Here is a 22,418-nt window from a genome sequence, read left to right on the forward strand (position 1 = left end):
TACCTTCTTGGAAATGGTCATGGACATAGGGACTCAAGCTCAGCAAGGTATGGGGAAAATTCTTTGACCTTGTAAAGGACATCTGCATAATGCAGTTTGGGAAGATTGGCAAATAACTAAGAATGGCAGCTGGGGGACAATGCTATTGGTGGCATGTCACGGCTTCAGGGACTTCAAAGAAAACAACAGGAATTACCAATGTATCATGCCAGGAGCACTTCTTCACACAGACTGGTCCTGCTATACTAACTCTCAATAGCCCCAATCCGTTCAGCGCTTCTATTGCCAGGAGTGTCCTGTGAACCTTCAGCTTGCCACCTATCTATCTGTCTGCTTGCGCTCTCCAAGGTCATACCCTTGTGAGAAATGCTTGCTTTATTAATCATCTTGGAAGACTGCTCCAGACACAATTTCAGAAGGGATGCAGTAAGTTTTGTCTGCACAGTGCACCCTGGGAAAAGAATTTCCCTTCTGAAAAGCAATATTGCCTTCAGCCAAGTTTTGTCTTTTCTGTTTTTTCTTATTTTTTTTTAAGCAATGGAATTATGGCATGTTCTGTAGGTGTTGGGAGGCACAGCCACCCCTTTGGCATAGCATGTTTGTGTACTCAGGCGTTCTGTGCCCAATTAGTGGGTTTCACATGACTGCCGGTGCTGGCAAATGATCTACACCCAGCTGGTGCTTAGTCTTTTGGGGAACAGTGGAAGGTTTAACCATTATTTGACATGGACTCATTCAGCAGAGACAGAGTTCTATGTGCCTAGAGCTAATGATTAGACTGACTCACGATCAGGGTAGTAATTTTTATACTCATGACGAGACCACAGAAATAAACAGAATGGGATTGATTCCACCACCACCACCCCCACACACACTGTATTGCATATGAGGGAGGGGCTATATATTGATGCTCTCTCCTCATATGGACTTTAGATCTTCAAATACAGTCAAGCCCCTTTCGCCCATCATTTGAATGTAAGCCAGTCTCACCTGCCTGTGTTGCCATTGACCAGGGAATCATTTCATGCATGCAGTGGTGAAGCAAGCAGTGTTGATACAAATTCCAGAGTTTGTTCTGACTCACATAGAACTTTCATTTTTTTGCCTTTTCCACTTGAGTCTTCCTAATCTTCGTATGAAGAACTGCAAGATGCTACAGAGGCCATTTGATAGCACTGTTAGTTTTCTAAGCAGCCTGAGCCTGCACTGTTCTTCTAATATTTTATTCCTCATGGCAGTAATGAGGAGGAAGTCTTAATACATGTGTCATTTGTTCATTAAGATTTCTAGATTGTAAAGGTAAGATTTTTTTTGTGAAATAATGATACTATCTGTAATATATATATATATATATATATATATATATATATATATATATATGGCTAAGCAACTGTCTGACCATCTGACCGGCCAGTAGTTATGATGCACACTGACCACCAGGGTCAGACGCTCAACACAGGTGCTGCGGAGCTGCCATGACTTGGCAGCAGCGGTTCTCAGGTGACACAACCCAGAACCAGGGTGATGCAACCCGGAACCAGAGAGGAGGGAGCTCTTGCACTTCGGGACCCTTCGGGGAATGTTGGGGAGCCAGTTTCAGCCTGATCCTCACAGGCCAGGCTGAGGGACCCCACCTGCTGGAGGGACCCCACTCACTTCACAGATACCCTTTGAGCTGCAGTGCCGCTCCAGGTGCGGCTGGTCAGGGAGGGGCCACGGGAGGTTGCCTCCAGGGCATGTCCGGCCCATCTCACCCAGTCCTGCCCCGCCGACCACCTTCTAATTAATTTCCTCTCAATGTGCACAAATCCGTGCACTGGGTCACTAGTATTTTACATATTATCTTAACAAATCTGTGTCCTTAATAAAAGCAGAATTTATTTCTATAGTAATTGTCACTTTAATTCTCACTTGGGATAAGAAATAAGTGATAAACAGTATCCCACTGGGAGAGACCCCTCCAAAACACCATGTTGAGGACTGCTATGCTGAGTGAAAATATTTAATGCCCCGGACTGGTTCCCAATGGGATCAGACTAGGCAAGAAGAACAGTGCAGGCTCAGGCTGCTTAGAAAACTAACAGTGCTATCAAATGGCCTCTGTAGCATCTTGCAGTTCTGAATATTTTTACTAAACTTACGTTTTGCAAGTGAAGTCTGATGGGAAAATGGAATATTCACATGAGTAAAGGAAATGCCATGGTTCTTTGCCTTCCCATTAACATATAGTGTTTAGGATACCCCATGGGCACAGAATTTCTGTGGCCCACAATGTGTGGACTTTCAGGGAAACTCAAAGCTAAGCATGTCATTGTTTCTACTCAGTAAGGTGGGGAAATGGGAAAATTTTTTTTGGTTTTCTTGGAATAAGAAGAAGGACCAAGAAACCCTTTCACATCCTCTTATCCATGTCACTTCCCTGTATAAGCCAACCACTTAATGCTGAAATGGTGACATGAGGGAAAGGGAAAGACAGGCCAATGTATACAGTTGACTCTTGAACAACACAGATTTAAACTGTGCTAGTCCACTTATACATAGATTTTTTTCAATAAATATACAGTTGGCCCTCCATGTCCCCGGGTCTCACACCTGCAGTTTCAACCAACCTTGATCAAAAATAGGATATTTTAAAAAGATTTTTAATTGCTTTTTAGAGACAGAGGGAGGGAGAGGGAGAGAGAGAGGGAAATATCTCTGCGAGAGTGGAACATCCATCGGCTGCCTCTGGCATGCTCCCCACTGGGGATCGAGCCCTCAAACTGGGCATGTGCCCTGACCAGGAATTGAACCAGCAACCCAATGGTACATAGACAGACACTCAACCATCTGAGCCACAATAGCAAAAATAGTATTTTTGATTTGAGGTTGGGAATATGCAGATGCAGAAGGCCAATTACGTGCGTTGTTCTATGACATCTATGTATATAAAAGCCTAAGCAACCAAATGACCCAATGACTGGTTGACCGGTTGCTATGACATGCAATGGCCACCAGGGGGAAGACACTCAATGCAGGAGTTGCCCCCTCGTGGTCAGTGCACTCCCACAGCCAACCTTGTGTGGTCCCTCCCCCTGGCCGACCAGCCCCAATTGGTCCTGATCGGGACTAGGCGAGATAGACCCTATTAGCCCAATCACACAGGCCAGGCCAAGGGACCCCACCTGTGTACGAATTCATGCACTGGGCCTCTAGTTTTATATAAGAAACTTGAGCACCTTCAGTGGAGGGAGGGGTGTCCTGGAACTAATCCTTCAAGGATATGGAGGGACTATAGTCAAGGGTTTGGGGAGTCAAGGGTTTGGGGTGGCCCTCTTCTGTTCCAGAGACTTCCCTCATCCAAGCTATCAGTAGACCAGGACAGGATGAAGGGAAGAACACAAGGTGCTTCTTTTTCTGCCCAAGAGCCTTGAGGGGCTTAAAAACACATTCCCTAGAGGAAAGACTGTTGTTGTTGTTTTTCCGCTGGGAAAAGCCACCCGACCAAACCTCCTGCCTTTGTTAGTCATGCAAGGAGAGTCACATCAGGAGGAAGGGTGATTTGAATAAGCCCAGATGTTTGACTTAAAACCACAACCAGGCATAGTATTTGAGCAAGGTTTTGTGGTGTGTGTTTTTTCAGTCATTTATTTTCATGTCATGCAAATGCTCAAAAGTGGTCTAGGGAGACAGCATGTCTTAAAATATGACAATTGCAAATGGCAGCAAATAGCAAACACGATAATAACTTGCCATGTTTAACACAAAGTTACAGCTAAGGCAAGCTTCTTAGCAGTAAACAGATGTGGACCAAAAGGTAGATTGCAAAGAGCTAAATGTAGGCAGGTCACAAAGCATTTTGTCATAGGATTACAAAAATACTACCTGTAGTAGAGCATAAACAGTAAACATAATATTTCAAGAAGGATTTAGAAATATGCAAGGTTTACTCTGAGAGGTCTTTTTTGAAGGGCAACTGATATCTCAATCAAAGGAGTTAAGAGTTTTGCCAAGTGAAGCAGAATATGATCATATAGAAGATTTCAAAGTAGAATTTATTTTTTTCCAAAAAGAATACTGCACTGGGCAGCAATCTCAAGTCCAGTGCACAGAGTTCATAAACTGATGAAATAGCAGGGGATCCTTCTGGAGAGGGTAATTGCTCCATCAATTTCTGTCAAGACCATTTGAAAATAAACCCCTCTGTCCTATTTGTATTGTCACTGGAAAGTGATTTAGGTTGACAATGAAAAGCCAAACAAGTATAAGCTAATTTGGGGGACTTAGGCATAGTATGCTTTCATTACGTAGTTGTTGAATAAATGAAGGGACAAAGTCTGGAAGTGTAGGTTGTAGGACGGTCTTCTAGACTGGGCTATGGGAACTCTAAATGCTTACAGCAGCACAGGCATAGACTCTTACACAAGCATGTACAACATACATGTGTTTATGTGACACAATGAGCCGTGAAGGTAGGACTACATGCCCATAGTGAGATTGAGAAGTGTGGTCTACACATGGAAAAGATGAGTCCACTTGCCAGTGGGGCACCTGCAGGGAAACCAATGGGGGAAGAGGCAGCCTGACACTTCATCACAGTCAGTAGCCCAGGCTGGTGTGCCAGACCACCATCGCCTCGCCCTGCAAAGGTCAGAAACATGACCTTGGTGGGTAAGTCCATTGTGTGATGTGATGCAGCAACGGATTCCAGCTCTCTTCTCCATGCCAGCCCCCACAGGCGCGGGCGGCCCGTTTCTAAGCTACTTGGAAGCAGTTAAAGCAGGATGGGCAGATGATGTTTATTTTCCTGTCTTCCGAGGGGAAAACGATGATGAGATTTACTGAGTTGCTTCCTCAGATCAAGGACTTTTGGGAATTGAAGAGCTGAGGAATCCAGATTGTCGGAATCTTTGCTGATTACATGGTGATACTTTCTTATAGTTGCAACAAAATACGGAAGTACATTGAACTGGAAATGTCAAGAGAAAAAAAATCAAGGAGCATCACTATACTTCAGAAGCGCAGTAATTTATGGTAAAACTGGACAGATAACTTGAAGAAGTAATCATCTTATCACAAAATAAATAAAAGGTAAGTTAACACAAAATGTGAAGGATTTTAGAACTATTGATAAAAACAGAGCTGCCATTTCAGAAGCAGCTTGCCAGCTTTGTTGGATGAGAATCACAATTTTAAGAAACGAACAGGGATATAGTCTGAAAAGGTAGCACAAGTTAGGAGCCTCTTATAAACCTAAAAGCAAAGCAGATGCCACTGAGTGTCTTGTTAATAAGTATATGAATCTAAGAACTGATGTTTCTACTGTGTATCAGACTCTGGCACATGTTGGAGTCCCTGGGTCGTGCTTTCTGGAAACCCCAGCAGAGAGTCGCCATCAGTGCCACAAACCTGGAGTGTGATTGAAGATGTGTGTCCTTTCCATGTACTAGAGATGATTCCTTATGTCAAAGATCCACATCCTCATAAACATGGTCAAAATGCTCCAAAGATAGAATTGGGCATATACTGGGTATGCACACAGGTTAAGAATGGACTAAACTGTTGTGGTTTGGAGAGACTTTAAAAATTATTATTATTCGTTTAAATCTCCCATGATTTTGAATAGCTAGTAATCTTGACTATTGTTCTTCCCCTTCACCCACTGAGATTTCTAATCATGCGGCTGACTAAAAAAAAAAAAAAAAAAAAAAAAAGGATTTTTCTAGCTCTTAACCATAACATTTGCTAAATGTGAACCTTGCCTTAGAATTCCCTCCTTCCTCTCTGAGGCTACTTTGTGCTCCCTCTGGGCAGGAAGTAGGTTCCATCTGTTTACCTCTAGCCTTGCTCTCACTGGCAGACTGGCTCGCACGCTGGCAAGGAGATGTCTGTCACCTTGCATTTCATGGAGGACGTCACCCCAGCCTCCTGAGTCCATGACCTGCATGACTCAGGCATTTACGGCCTATTCTCTTCCTCACGCTCTGGCTCCAGGATACTGGGGTGTGACATAAATGGCCGGTCATTGGCTGATGCTGAGAAAACTTCCAAGAATAACTGCCACAAAACGTTTTTAACAAAACCATGAGTTTTAAGGATCTACAATGTTGTCCGTCAACCAAGGTTTAGAATGGAGACTGCACACTAGTGGCCGAATCATCCCACAGGCATGTTTTGCTTGGCCAGCCTCGTGTTGGCCTGCTGAGTGTTTAAGAAATATTTAATTAGTTCCCAACGTTTAAAAATCAGAGGAGTTCACGTAAAAATCCAGATTTCTGGCATCACTTGGTTTGGTAGCACAGCGTCTGCATTCCCACCTGGCAATAATTGGCTGCAGCTCCATAGCCGTCACCCCACCTCGATGGGGCAAGGCCACTCCAGTTCACCATAGTCCCTACCACTCTGCACCAGACTGCTTCACTCATCTTCATAACATGCCTCGATCGCAGAGGCTTTTGAGGCTGGCATCTTTATTTTACAGCTATAATGTTCCTAGCACTATGCTAAGAACTGACTGGGGGAGGGGAGTAAATGGGGGAAGGTTTAGCACTTATAAGTCTTCCTGGGTTATCATCTGGTTAGAGAAAACAAAAATAATGGCAATAATAATAAAGCTAATTTATGGATAAATTAAGGTCTTGATTGTGTGGTATCAAGCACAGAAGTAGCCACTGACCTACACATGGCTTGTTCATAGAAGAGATGGCCTAGAAGAGCCAGCCCTATAAGACTAGTTGAAGAGTCCAGCAATTTGTCCAGTTAGGCTATGAATTGGCCTCCAGCATTGAATTTAGAGATTCTTCCATGCATTTATGTCCTTATTCCTTTTTTCACAAATGTCTATAAACTGGCGAGGAGGTCATAGAGGCCCACCACTCAGATCTCTCTCCAGCGAATCTTTGTGGGTAGCCTCATGGACTATAGCTCTGGATGCGGCTCCTTTGGATCCACTGTGGATCCAGCTTCCCCAGAATCACGTTCAGCCACTGTCTGAGCACAGTGGGGGTCCCGAAGCCAGGCCATTCCTGTCCAACATGGGACTTCTCTAATCGGCAACCCTATGGGCCCCCCTTTCAGCCTTGCCATGACTTTTCCAGAACTACTCTGTAGTCTGAGGTTTCTCCTACCCCATCTTCTTTCTCTCTCCTTTCTTAGGTATCAGACTCTGTTTTACAGTCTGAAAACCCTCCCAGCCTACCCATGCTTCCTCCCCTTTATCCTTCATAGGTGTTTCCCATAGTAAGCTCCTTGCATGTCTAATCCTATCTTGGCTTGTGCTTTTCAGAGGACTCACACCAGCACTACTGCATATTGTGTGTCAGGCACTGTTCTAGATGCTTTGGAGGTAAGAGTGGATAAAACAGACCAGTTCCCTCCATTTATGGACTTTGCATGAAAGTGGGGTAGACACACCATAAACAAGAGAATAAAAAAATTTTTAAAAGTCTGAAGAATGACTTATAGATTGATTGTGCGGTCAAGGGGAGGTCTTTGTACGGAGATGGTGCTTAAGCTGACACCTGAATAATAGGAGGAATCTGGTCAAGTGAAGGTCTTATAGGGGAATATTGCAGTCAGTGGGAAGAGCAAGTACAAAGGGTTGCAGGAATGTCTTTGGCATATTTGAGAAAAGAAAAAGGCCAGTTTACCTGAAGAATAATCAAAGAAAAAAGAATGGAATGAGCAAGGAAGTTAGAGAACTAGTAAGGAACCTGACTGCCTTGGGTTTGTAGGCCACAGTAAGGCATTTAGAGCAGGTCAGGGAAAAGAGCATCTTATATCTCCAAGGACAGATTGAGTTTTAGGCCCAGATGGAACTCTGAAAGCTTATGTCTGCTGCTAAATGTTACTCTAAAAAGACAAGGATTTTCATTGATTTCCTGATTTTTCTTCATATTTTTTTTCCATTTAGAGGAATCAATCATCCTCCCTCTAAGTCGTGCTTCAGCTGCTAGCCACAAGTTGTGATATGTCATATTTTTATCATTGTTCAGTTCAAAATATTTTGATTTTCAATTGGATTTCTTCTTCAATACATGGAATATTTCACAATCCAATTTTTTAAGTTCCAAGGGGTTAATTTTTTTCTAATCATCTGTTTGTTATTGACTGGAAAACAAATTATTAAAAATTTACCTGCAGGCACCAGAGTTGGGACCACAGAGGATTCGGGTCTTCAGTCTGTTAGGGACCATGACAATGTACAGAGAGGCTTGTGCACTCGGAAATGTCATGGAGCCTCCAGATGTGGGCCGCGAGTCCCCTAAGGGACCACCAAGTCCTAGGGGAGATGCTTGGGTCTGAGGCCCTGTCTCTAAACACTGCAGCCACATGTCTAACCTGCCGGCAGGCCAGGGCAAGCACTGTGATATCCGACAATGGGTGGACCTAAGCCTCAATGTCAGAAGCAGCTGCTTTATCAACTGAAATCATGGAAACGTTCATGATATGAAGATGCTGATTGGTGGAAGTCATTAGGAAAAAAAAAAAAGTAAATCAATCTCATTTTTATTCTAAAGTAGTTGAGACGAACTATAAATTGAAGAGAAATAAACATTGCAGTTCAGAACTTTAATCACTCAGAATTCAGGATCATTTAACTTAATCTAAATCTTAAAATACTACATCAATGATCTGCTAAGAATTTTGGGAGATGAATATTTACCAAGAGGGAGTTAGATGCCAGTGGACTGAACTCGTTTCCCCAAAGGCCACTCCCTCCCAAGCCTAGACCTATCTGGCCTATAATCATTCTACCATAAATTGTTCCATGTGCTTGTTTGTATTCTTTTTTCTGGGTTTTTAGTGAATACATGAAAATGAAAGCCACATCCATTTAATTTTCAAATACCTGGAACTGAGAATCCCTTTTGTGAATTCTCGTTATATCCTTTTTCTTTATGTCTATACATATCTGTGGGCCAATATCAACTCCAAAGAGGAAATTTGGTAAGACAAGAGTAAGGAAAATTAAATTTTTGCTTTGTAGTATAGCAATTGTATAGCTCTGATAAATGTGTGGTGGGAGAAAGAATTCAAAGGTTGTGGTTAGTTGAGTTTGAAGAAGTTATCTACTGATTGTATTTTATTTTTAGAGAGAGAGGAAGGGAGATATAGAGAGAGAAACATCAATATGAGAGAGAAACATCAATCAGCTGCCTCCTGCATGGTCCCCTACCAGGGACTGAGCCTACAACCTGGGCATGTGCTCTGACCGGGAACCAAACCAGCAACCTTTCCTTGCACAGGATGACACCCAACAAGCTGAGCCACCCCAGCCAGGGTTCCACTGATTTTCTTTACCTGTGCTAACTGTATCCTGTCTTATCACCAATCACGCACAGAAACAGAAAATTAGTGGAGACATAAGTACAAATAATGAATATGCATTTTGTAGCCTCCAGGGGCAGATTATTTGTCATTTTATCAAATTTTAACAGGACTCCGTTGAGGTAGGTGTTATTACCCCCATATTATGTTGGAGGAAATTGAGGCTCAGAGAGGTAATGTGACTTGAACAAGGTCAGAGAGTAAATGGCAGAGTCTGTGTCAATTCCAGGTGTCCATTTTCTTTTTTTTCTCTTTTATTTTTTTTTATTTCAATACATGTTTTTTTTTAATTGTTTTATTGCTTAAAGTATTACAAAGAGTATTATATATCTCTTTCTTTTTCTCCCCTTGACCTTCCCCTAGCCTCCCATACCCCCCAGTGTCTTGTGTCCATTGGTTACACTTATATGCATGCATACAAGTCCTTTGGTTGATCTCTTACCCACCCCCGCAACCCTCCCCGGCCTTCCCGCTGTAGTTTGACAGTCTGTTCGATGTTGCTCTGCCTCTGTCTAGGGGTTTTTCTACGGCACCAGAGCTGTCTTGATACCCTGCTTGGGTTCATATTAATTGTACTGTTGGTCACAGTGAGAATATTAATGAATACAATTACCAACGATTTAGTCAGGGAACAATTTTAAAAGCTTAAGTTTATTAGAAATGGCCAATTTAGTTTTATAAGGGATAGGTCATACTGAAATAAGTGACTGGATTTTTCTAGGATATAGTTTCCGTAGTGACCATGGAAATACTGACATTATATACTTGGAATTCCAAAAAGGTTTTGGTCACATCTCAGAGATCATTAGCTCAGACCTTGGACTGAGGGTAAAGTACCTTATTAGATAGAAACCAAGGCTCAAAACAGCAGCTGAAAGGATAGATATTTCCAGCTGGAAAGAATGCAGAAGTAGAACACCCCAGGGTCAGATTAGGTGTTCTTATTTGTGATTTATAGGAATATTTAGAATTGTAAATGTGATATTTCTGGTGTATTGACAATATGTAAATTGGGGGGGAAGCATCCAAATCTAAAAGAATGTGTCCATTTTAGCACACTCCAAATAAATATTACAATGAACCCAAATCCAATGGACACAGGTGAAGAGCTATAGTAAAAATCTTCAAACTCTACATTCCCATACCGTATCCCACTCCCCAACCATGCTTATAAGAGTATATTGAGCAACACTCCAGGCAAATTCACACTGGATGGGAACTTCATTTCCATGTCTGTCTCTGGTTTCCTACCCTCTTGCTTCTGCCTTGCCCTAGATCAGAGGCAGAACAGAGGGCTTGGGTTCCACACTGGCTTTGCCTTGACTTACAGGTTGAGAGCATCTCCCTGCTCTAGCATCACCTTACCACAACTTCATCATGAAAGGGCGAGAGGAGCACAGAGGAAAGAAAGATGAAAGAGATACTGCGCTCATTCATTTTAATATTTATAATCCCTTCCCCCCCCCCCCAAATTCTATACTTGGGCAATATATAGAAGCTACTGAGAACTTCATTTGCCCTTGAACTTCTTCCTCTTTCTCTCTCTTTGCATCTGCCAGGCACTGTGCTAGGCACAGGGGCGTGATGATTCACTAGGCAGCAGAGTTTGATACCACACAAAGCTACACAGCTGCTCCAGGCTCCCACATTTATCCATCTTGTCCTTAATCGTTTGAAAAGTGTCATGATCATGTTTCCAGCTCAAAGAATAGCTGGATAAGCTTTAACACTTAAATAAACACTAACAGAATAAACTAGGTACAAAGCACATTCAAATATTTCTCTTTACTTGACAAATTTTTTATGAATTCCCTCCATGCCCCCAAGCACTATCATGTGCACAGATGTTTTACATGAACAAGTTTACCAAAGGTCTACCCTTTGTCAAATAGCCCACACTCTGGTGAGAGGAGATAGATGATATGAAAGTGCACAGATTAATAAATCTGGTAAATTCAGAGTGGTGCGAGCTCAAAAGCGACTAGGATGAAGCAAGCAGGAAGGTCTGCACTCGCCATAGTGGTGGATGAGAGGTGTATGGACTGGAAAACCCGCCTGAGTGGAGATCTGGGGTAACAATATCCTGGACAGAAGGAGCAGCGTGTGTAAAGCCTGGAGCCAGGAAAAAGCTGGCATGTTCTAGAAACAGAAGTGTTCCTGTAGAGCAGTGGTTCTCAACCTTCCTAATGCCGCGACCCTCTCATACAGTTCCTCTTGTTGTGATGACTCCCAACCATAAAATTATTTTCGTTGCTACTTCATCACTGTAATTTTGCTACTGTTATGAATCGTAATGTAAATATCTGATATGCAGGATGTATTTTCATTGTTCCAAATTGAACATAATTACAGCATAGTGATTAATCACAAAAACAATATGTAGTTATAGGTGTGTTTTCCGATGGTCTGAGGCGGCCCCTGTGAAAGGGTCGTTCGACCCCCAAAGGGGTCGCGACCCACAGGTTGAGAACCGCTGCTGTGGAGTGACCAGTGCTTGATGAATAAGTGATGGACTCTGGGTGCAAGATGAGGTGGGGGGTCGCAGGGGTTGGATTGTGTAAAACCTGGTAGGCCAAGACCTGGACTTTGGATATGACCCAAAGTGAGATGGGAACATCTTGGAAGGTTTTACTAGTAAGTGTGTGTGGTCTGAGTTATACATTGAAAACACCCTGCTGGCTGCTGTATTGCTCTGTGGACAATGTTCATGAGGGAGGCAGGAGCAGAAGCGAGGAGATCGGCAGATATAACACAATATGTGATGTCTCTGAGGTTTACTACCGTGACCTGGTCCAGACAGTGAAAAATGACTGCTGAGTTTGCCCTCTCTGCCTACACAGGATGCCTGGGGGGCAGGCCTCAGGGTCTTCTCCTATAGAATCCTCCTCTCTTCAAGCAACCCTGTGTAAAGAGGTGGGCAGCTGGCTTTCAAACAAGACAGGCTATGTTCAATTCCTGTCTATCACTTTGGCTCTCTAGCCAGTTTTGTTTTGTGTGTGTTTTTTTCTCTGAAGTAGAACGAATGAGCCTTCCTCTAGGAGGTCTGTGGGGTTAGGTGAGACAGCACGGGCAGAGGCACTTGGGAAATGTTAGCTTCCCTTTTCCCTGGAGGTGGCACATTCCATGAAGGTGGTGGAAGGAACTAAATGGTCCTCTGCAGCCCAGACCCAAGCAGCCGTGTTGAGAAATGACTCTTCCATAAGAAGCATGAAGTAATGTGACTCTGGGGCTGGGAAGGTCATTTCCACTTACTTTCTTCAAGCAACAAGAAACGAGAACTCAGAGAGTAAGGGAAAAAACAAGGTCAAGGAAAGCAGGCAGGGAAACGGGCTGCCCAGCTCCATGCCAAACCAAACCTCTGCGTCACACCTCGGAGACAAAGCCTGAGGACAAACATTTGCATAGTTGCAAACTGTTTCAAGGCGCATTCCTTTTTGCAGCACGCTCTGGGAATGCGATTTGGATGGTGAGGCAGATTTGGAGAGTTTGGATCCGCATGTAAAGAAAGGGCCAAATGGAAGGTTGGAGTAATAACTTTCACCTGACAGCCAGTGGAGGGGTTTACTTGGGTAAATGGTTTTCTAATTGACAGTTTAAGGCCCTGGCAACGGCAGTAGAAATGGAGTCCAAATCCTTCTGAGGGACTGTAACTCTGAAAGCTGTGTTAATGCGATAGGTTAAATGTACCAAAGCTGAGGCAGCCCCATGGTGGACCCCTGTGCTGGGGATTGCCTTTTCCTGATTTCACAACTGTTTATTTTGATGGCTTTTCATGTTGCAAAGCCCCATTGCCTTCCTTTCAACTTTCTGGCCCACCTCTACCCATAGTGCTGGTTCGCTTGAGCTTCTTTCCAACGTTTGCTTCCTCACAAAACCTCTGCTAATCGTGTGGTCAGAGATTTGGGGTGGTAAACTTTGGTTCCCCTGAACAGCCATGTTGTCCAACATCCTCCTTTTCCAGGCATGTTCATAACACGCTCACACATCTGTAGTAGTCAGTTCACGCTGCATAACAAACAACCTCAGAAATCTCAGGACGTCATGGGTCAGTAGGTGGACTACGTTTTGGTCAGCTGAGTGGCTGTGCTGTGGAGTATGGGTTTGCTGGGTTGGCTCCAGGCTCTGGGTTGGGTGTGGGTATGCCCACGTGTCCTTGTTCATCCTGAAATAAGCAGCTACCTGGGGCTGGTCCTCAGGGCAGATGGAAGAAGCTCAAGAGGGCAAACTAAGTACACATTTTAAGTCTCTGCTCACATCACTTCCTTTCACATCCCACGGGCCCAGACAAGTCAGTCATATGGCCAAACCTAAAGTCAAGGAGCAGGGAAATACACTCTTCCTTTAGGGGGAGAAAGGAAAGTCACATGGCAAAGGGCATGGACGTATAATCCTAACAAAGGATGAGTGAAAAGTTAGATACCAGTGAGCCAATCTACAACAACCTTCTTCTCCAAGTCCTGGCCTTGTTCCTTGGTCTTGGTTGGCAGTGGGAAGAGGAGATACGGAGAATATGGAGCCCTTATAAAGTATTATGTTCATTTCCTCACCTTCTGTCCCATTTACTTTAATATTTGGAGTTTTTCTTGGTCTGGCTAGCCTATGTGTACTAATTAAGTCACGTCAATAACAACTCTAACTTCACTGGTTATGCTCCATTGGTGTAATATAAGATCCACTTTAAATACTTCCCCCAATTAAATCTGGAACTCGCTGGGGGTGGTTGACATGATGTCACAAAGACCCATGTTGTGTCCTGCCCTGGCACCCCCTGGCTGATGTTGATGCTGAGGCAGATTCCTGTCAATCATCCAAAAGAGGGGGCTTCAGCAGCAGCAGCATTAGCAGAGCCCCTGTGAAGACTTCCCAGAGCTCTCGAATTCTAAACCTCAGCACCTTAAAGAGGTAATGCATTCCCCTGGTTTCCACTATGTGGCCAGATAAACAAAGCTCCATGTTCCCCTGCCATACCCTGTCACACTGTCTGTCATATTCTGAAGAAGAGATGCTCACCATTCTCACGCCAAACTAAGTGAAGCAGGTGCCATCGGTGTCCCCTGCCGTGTCCCTCAAACCTTTCCCTCCACTCCAGCTAACTTTCAGCTACTAGTATCTGCATCTCCGTGACTAGGGGACTCTTTTCAGAATTGGAAAAGCCTATTCTGCCCTCCTGTATGGTAGGCCAGAGGTGCCCTGAAATGAACAGCCACCCTCAACCAATGACTCTCAAGCAAGGTTCATTTCTCCTTTCCCTCCAGGTGGCATAATCGTGTGGCTTGAGTTTTACATAGTGCCCAGAGTTTTTCTGCAGAATTAAGCCCAAATCATCTACTGTGCTGGTCAGAGTAATATCCTCCTTTTTATGGGCTACCCTTCCTTCCCTATATCACTTCCCTGCTCTTCAATTTGGCTTAATTTCACCCCTTAAATAAACTACCTGCTCCCAAATCTCAGGGTCAGTTTCTGGGAAACAAAACTGAGCCACTGAGTCACTTATAAAGCAATTCTTTCAACTCTTGCTTCTACCCTCTCTCTCCCCATGGGGCTAATTTGGAAAACTTCCAATATGCTGTTTCCAGGTACCCTGTCTTCCTACCCCTCTTGCCAGGATAAAGACACCTTCCACATGAAGTGCAAAGAGGCTGGTTGTTACAGACCAGCCAGCCCAACTTGCCCAAGGTAATGCCTGGATGTGCACGACTCTGGCTAAAATAGACAAATCCACAATATTGCCAATCCACAGTCATCACATTCTATAATGTTTTTTGAGTTACTTATTTGTGCAAAGAATTGTGATAGGTGCTAGGAACACCAGGTTATAGAAGAAATAGTCCACGACTATGAGAAAAATGTGGTCTGATGGAAGAGTTTTTCTCACTGAGGCAAATGAACCACTCTTTGCACTTTCTTCTTCTTACCCTCCCTATGATATTTTGAGAAGAGACTATATTAACTTTTGTAACTAAAAACAAACCCTAAACTGTTAAATTTTGGTTAACATAGTTGGTTAGCTATTTGCTTGTGACCAGAACTGGGCCTTGAACAAGGTATGCTCACAATGGCTGTTCATTCCATGGGTGAAGTGCTCGTCCTGTACCCTGTGCAGACCAGGACCCCCCTGGAAAATCACTCCACTTTTGAGTGCTCTATGGTGCCACTGCAAAATTATGGCACTGAACACAACGGGCTCTAAGGTTCAAACAGCCCATGGATCTGAATATCCAGACTAAGCATTCTTAAACGGAGGTTTTATGACATCACTTCTACAACATTTTCTTGGGCCAAAGGGAGTAACTCTTATAGTGCTAAGAGTTGGAAAGTCACTTGGGAACAGTGTGGAGATTTCCTGTTAGATTTTACTTATTAAATTTGTCTCAAACTCTGATTGTTGGTCAGAATCGTGAAAAGGAAGAAGAAACCCCATGCACAACTCACAAAATATTTATTGGTTGTCTACTATTAGCCTCAAGATGTTCCAGGCACTGAGGCTACTACATTAAACAAATAGACAAATTCTCTGATCTCTCATCTCACAGTTTGCATGAACCAGGTTCTCTTGGCCACATATCAATCCCAACTTAGTCTTTCCCAAGCTGCACAGGATAAATCTGTTGCATGCATACATGTCTGTAATCTATTATTTTACCCTATGACCTGTTCAGGGTTCAAAGCTAAGTTTTTAATATTGCCCAAGCATCACCTGAGAACAAGAGAGGGAGAGCCACACCCACAAATTGAGGGTTCAGAGCCTCTTGCTCTGGTGTGAACAGCGCCTATTCAAAGCAGATCAGGGAAGTGCAGGACTGCAATGCCCATCTACCCGGTTGGTGATTTCCCGTCACAACGTAAAGAAACATTAAGAAAATGGAGCTAGAGTCCTCACAGATGCTTTGAGGAATTCTGAAGACAAGGCAAATCAGCAAAGAAGGGAATAAGGAGGAGATAGAAGAATGATTAAAATATCAAACGGGAAAACAGTACATTTGAAACCCCAGACCTGGAAACAATTTGAGGTCAGCTGGCAACTGTCAAGAATCAAATAGAGTGAGCCCAGCTGGCATGGCTCAGTGGTTCAGCATTGACCTATGAACCAGGAGATCACAGTTCCATTCCTATGTATCAGGAGGTCACGGTTGGGTTCCTGGTCAGGGCACGTGCCTGGGTTGTGGGCTTGATCCACAGTGTGGGGTGTGCAGGAGGCAGCCAATCAATGATTCTCTCTCATCATTGATGTTTCTATCTCTCTCTCCCTCTCTGAAATCAGTGAAAATATATATATTTTTAAAATCAATAGAGTGAACAAAGATGGCTGCAAAGTAGCTCAAACCTCTGGCCACTTGCTCCCAGCACCTGAAGATCTGCGGCTGAACTACAGGGCCACCGGCTTGAAAAACCAGTTTATGGGAAGTTGATCTGAAATACCGTGAACAGGGAATGCAGAGGAAAGACAGAAGGAGAGGCAACGAGGGTGAGCCAACTTGTGCAGCTGGGAAGCCAGAGAGATATTGTGGCAGCAGAGCCCCCGCCTACCCCTACGGTCTCAGCCCCTTGAGGGATCCCCAATTCAGAAAAACAGAGAAGGGAAGGGGAACCTGTGTAATGTCTGGCATGGGAAGCAGTAGAAAACCTGACCCATATAAATGCTGTCTACAAGACACCCACTTCAGAACAAAAGAGTCACAGATTAAAAATGAAAGGTTGGAAAAAAATATTCCATGCAAATGGAAACAACAACAAAAAAATCTGGGGTGGCAATACTTATGTCTGACAAAATAAAATTTAAAAAAAAAAGGCCATAAAAAGATAATAAGGTCATCACATAATACTAAAGGGACCAATCCAACAAGAGGATGTAACCCTGGTAAACATATATGCACCCAATATTGTAGCATCTAAATATATTTTAAAACTCTTGGAGGGCTTTAACAGAGAGATCAACAGCAACACAGTCATAGTAGGTGGTTTTAACACCCACTGATATCACTGGGCAAATCTTCCAGACAAAAAATCAACATGGAAACAGCAACTCTAAATGATACACTATGTCAGATGAATTTAATCAGTATTTACAAAACATTTCATCACAAAGCTGCAGAATATACATTCTTATAAAGTGCACATGGAACATTCTCAAAAATAAACTATTTTAGGACACAAAATAAATCTTAACAGAGGTTAATGGGGGGGGGGGTGGCGGGGAGAACTTATGTAATACTTTCAACAATAAAGATAAAAATAATAATAAATAAATAAACACAAAGCTTTAAAAAATAAATCTGAATAAATTCAAAAAGATAGAAATCATATCAAGCATCTTTTTGGATCACAATGGCATAAAACTAAAAATAAATTACAATAAGAAAACTCAAAAACATTCTAACACATGGAAGCTAAATAGTATGTTAGTAAACAATGAATGGGTTACCAATGAGATCAAGGAAGAAATAAAAAAAACTTCCTGGAAACAAATGAAAATGAATGCACAACAACCCAAAATCTATGGGACACAGCAAAGTAGTCCCGGGAGAGAAGTTCATACATTACAGGCCTACCTCAAGAAACAAGAAAAATCTCTAATAAACTATCTAAACCTACAACAAAAAGAATTAGAAAGAGAACAACAAGAAAAGCCCAGAGTATGTAGAAGGAAGGAAATAATAAAGATAAGGGAAATTAAATGACATAGATACTAAAAAAAAAAAAAAAAAATACAAACGATCAATGATACCAAGAGCTGGTTCTTATAAAAGATAAACAAGATTGATGAACCTTTAGCCAGACTCACCAAGAAACAGAGAGGGAGGACCCAAATAAGTAAAATCAGAAACAAAAGAAGGTGAAGTAACAATTGACATCACATAAATAGAAATGATGAAGAACTGTATGTCAACAAATTGAACAACCTAGGTGAAATGGACAAATTCCTCAAAACATACAATCTTCCAACCCTCAATCGGGGGAATCAGAAAACCTGAGTAGGCCAATAACAACTAATGAAATTGAAACAGTAATAAAAACAAAACAAAACAAAACAAAAACCTCCCAGCAAACAAAAGTCCTGGACCACATGGCTTCAAGGTGAATTTTACCAACTTTCAAAGATGAACTAATACCTATCCTCCTCAAACTATTCCAAAAATTCAAGAGAAAGGAAGCCTTCCCAGCTCTTTTTAAGGCCAGCATTATCCTAATTCCAAACCTGACAAAGACACTGACACAAAAGAAAATTATAGGCAATAACCCTGATGAACATAGATGCTAAAATTCTCAATAAAATATTAGCAACAATAAAAAAGGATCAATATGAGAAAGATGTAATTTTTAATAACTCAGAAGCAAAGTATGCTATGAGCATGTTAGTAATCGGGGCAGGGATGAAAAGAAATGAGGGGAGATGTGGTGTGTTAGAAGACTCACCTTCTCAGTACACCGCTGTGTCCCAGCCTTACTGCAGCACTTCTACTACAGAGCTAGTTCAAAACCTAGAGTACCCAGGAGTCCTCCTTGTGTCATCAATTCAAGCAGGGAAGTTTCTGCCACCCTCTTCTTCCCCAAAGAAATTGGGCCATTAAATACTTTGGAAAAGCCATAGGTTGTTAAAGAAATACATGTTTGCCTATATATTTATTTATGTGCTAAGTTGATAGCTTTAAATACAGGGTGTGGCAAAAGTGGGTTTACAGCTGTGAGTACACGAAACAATCTATTCTTGTTTTATTTTAAAAAATTATTATAATATTTTCCATATGAACAACTGTAAACTGTAAACCTACTTTTGCCCCATCCTATATTAAAAACCTTCCAGGGGCACCACAAACGTAGCTTAAGCAAGGATTTTCACATTTGGCAAGTTTTGTAAACCTCACTCAGATAGCAGTGTGCAGCCAAATTGGAAAACATCTCTTCCTAGGACTTAAGTAGGCATTGCAGTGGAAACACCAAACCAAACAAGCAAGCGAGCAAAACGGGCCTCAATATCCAATAAGTTATGAGTTGGATTAAGTTTTCCTCTAACTCAGCAGATGTCAGTATCTTAAGTTCATTGGTCATTACAGAGACAAGGATTACAGGGCACATCTCTGGCACCATTTTGAAGTTTTCCTTCTAACAAGGCTTCTGGGCTCACACAGAACTCTCAGGTTGCTTGCTTCTGAATCTCTCTGATCTTCAAAACTGGATCAATTTCATCCTGGCCCCACTAGTTTGACTGACTTCAGGATCCTGGCCGAGCATCCGGCCAGTCTTAATGCCCGTCTCATTTGACCTTGGAGTACAAGTAATTGTTCCCTGCTTTGTTTCCCTGTCGCTGAAGGTTATTAGAGGTGAAAGCGAACTTAGAGATCTCCTCTCCCAGCGACGTCACTTTACAGCTGCGGGAACTGAGGCCCAGAGATGGGAAAGAACTTCCTTGAATCCACAGAACCTGTTTTTCTAGCAGGCAAGCCTAGCAAAGCCCACCCAGGGGACTAAGCCGTGAGCCCCCTCCCTGCACCCGTCCAGCAGAAGGAACCTCCCGTTTCCCTCAACTTCACATCCCACTTGTCTCTTCATGAGTCTGAAGCAATTCGAAAAAGCCTCCCCGTGCCCTGTCACAGACTGGAGCACATTAAGGGCAGGAAATTAGGCAGCGCATGTTTGTAGATCCGGTGCCGATTACTTTTCCACTCAGATGTTACATCAGCCAATACGGAATGGATTTATCTCTAATTTATTAAAGGTCAGTCAGCATGGATTGATAAAGGGAAGGCCATGTCTGATAAATTCACCTAAATTGAATTCTTGGGCCACATTACTAAATCAGCAGACATAATTTATCTGGCTTTCAGGAAAGCATTTGGTGCTGTATACCATATAACAGATGCATTTACTAAGGCCAAGCCTTGTGTGACGGTTAAGTGTCAGGTGGCAGTTCTGGAAACAGGTTTAAAATGGCCCAGAACCCAACACTGGGTGCGCCGACAGGAGACACTTAAAAGTACAGACAGAGGGGTCAGTCTGGGGGTCATTATTTCAAAGTCCTTGACCCTAATTATAATTTAATTTCCACAATGGTCATATCTCTTGAGAGCAAAGTTGGGATGACGGAGACAGTTTTAAAAGGAACAGACTGAAAACAAGTTCTGAATTTCTTTTTTCAATCAGGCTGGCTCGGCAAGGGATGAATGAGTTATTCTTCTACCAAATGAACACAAATAAACAAAAGGACAAAGGAAGCCACAGACTTCTGTCCAACACAGAAATGCCGTGAATAACTCTGAACAGGGCAGCCATGGGAGACAGTGGGTTTCGCTAATACCCCAAACTCAGAGTGTCTGAGTTGATACCATGAGAAGCTAAAGAAATGGAACTTAGGGCTCTTGGGATATAAATAGACTCAAATAATTATGTAACTAGGAGGTACTAATACCCTTGTTATGGCCTCAAAAGGCAGGAGCTCCCAACTCTGGTTTGAATTTACCTCTTCTTAAAGTCAAGATTTATGCATCAGTCTAACATCTTTATCCAGACAATGTGGAATGGATTTCTCTCTAATTCATTAAAGGTCAGTCAGCATGGATTGATAAAGGGAAACCCATGTCTGATACATTTGCTTAAATTGAATATTTCCTCTGGGCTACTGCAAAGGTGACCTGAGGTGATCGTCATCAAGAATTCACCCAGGCAGACTTAGATGAAGAACTCTGCCTAACTTACTTACCAACTCCTTGGGAATCCAAGAAGGGAGCAGAAGCTGAATGCAGGCTCGTTCTCTTATTCAGAAACAAGCTATGCTATTTGGGCTTGGCCTCAATAACTAGTTTCCAGGTCTGCCCCAGGTTGAAGGTGAGGATGTCTCTACAAATGCTGAGTACCTCAGCTGCATTGAGCATGTGCAGACTTGCACACATTTGTTCAGTCTCCATGCCTCCCTCTCCCTCTTCACTCTGGATACCTATCAAAGCCAACTGGGCACCAGAACTATCTCTGGCTGACACTTAACTTCTCTCTGGGGGCTCTCTTCTTGCTTGACACCACATAGTGTGTGATGGTTAGTTGTATGTGTCAACTTGGAAGGTGTTTTTGGATAAGATTAACATTTAAATTGGTGACATTTAAGTGAGCAGATTGTCCTCCATTATGTAGGTGGATCTTATCCCATCAGGTGAAGGCCTGAATAGAAAAAGTCAGCTTCCCCTGGCACTAGGGAATTCTCCAATGGCTCCCTTAGGAAGTCATCTGCTCCTTTGGCTCTCCTGGGTCTCCAGTTGCTGACCCACACTGCATATGTGGACTTTCCAGTCTCTAATCACATGAGACAATTGCTTATAATCAACCTCCTATACCTATCTGTATCTATATCTATACATCTGATTGGTTCTGTGTCTCTGGAGAACCCTAATATACAGCGGTATCAATAACTATACTTCCATCTAGATTTCTGGAGCTTACAACTGCAGGTGATATCTCAACTTCCACTTTAATTCTCCATTTCTAGGAAACTCTGCATTAAAAATGCAGTCATGGAAGAGTAATGATCCAAGTGTTCGTAGCAGCGACTTGATTAAGGACCAATTCCAAGGAGTAAGGGACACTTTGGGAGCATGGAGCAGGAGATTCCATGAACTGAGGGGCTGCAGTAGAATCGTGACACTATCTGTTTTTGCAGGCTTCTCCTATCATGTATTTGATCTCACGGAATCTGGCAGCTGAAGCAAGACACAAGGAAAAATAAAGGTAATTAACTCCAACACATTTTCCCCTCCTTAATGTGAGCCTCTGATTGAGTCAGAATGGTGCTGATGCAAGTTTTCTTGGCCTCTCAAGGGAAAAACTCATTGTGTTTCAATGGAACTTTTAACCACAGGCTCACAGACATTATGTATGAGGTTCATTCTTTTACATAGCCATTCAATTAAATAGCATATATTAAATATCAAAAGCCCTAGGCTCAAGGCACTTTATAATCTATTTGACTATAAATATGTGTGAAAGTTTACAAAGCATTTTTTTCTAAGTTTAGAAAAATGGTTTAGACTATCACCAAGTCCAGAAAAAAAAATCTAACAATACCCACCTGTGCATTAATAATCTACGAGCTGCCTAGGCGCAGACAGTGTTGGCAGAGCAAGCCA

The sequence above is a fragment of the Myotis nattereri genome, assembly GCF_964212035.1.
Source record: "Myotis nattereri genome assembly, chromosome: 17".
NCBI lineage: Eukaryota > Metazoa > Chordata > Mammalia > Chiroptera > Vespertilionidae > Myotis > Myotis nattereri.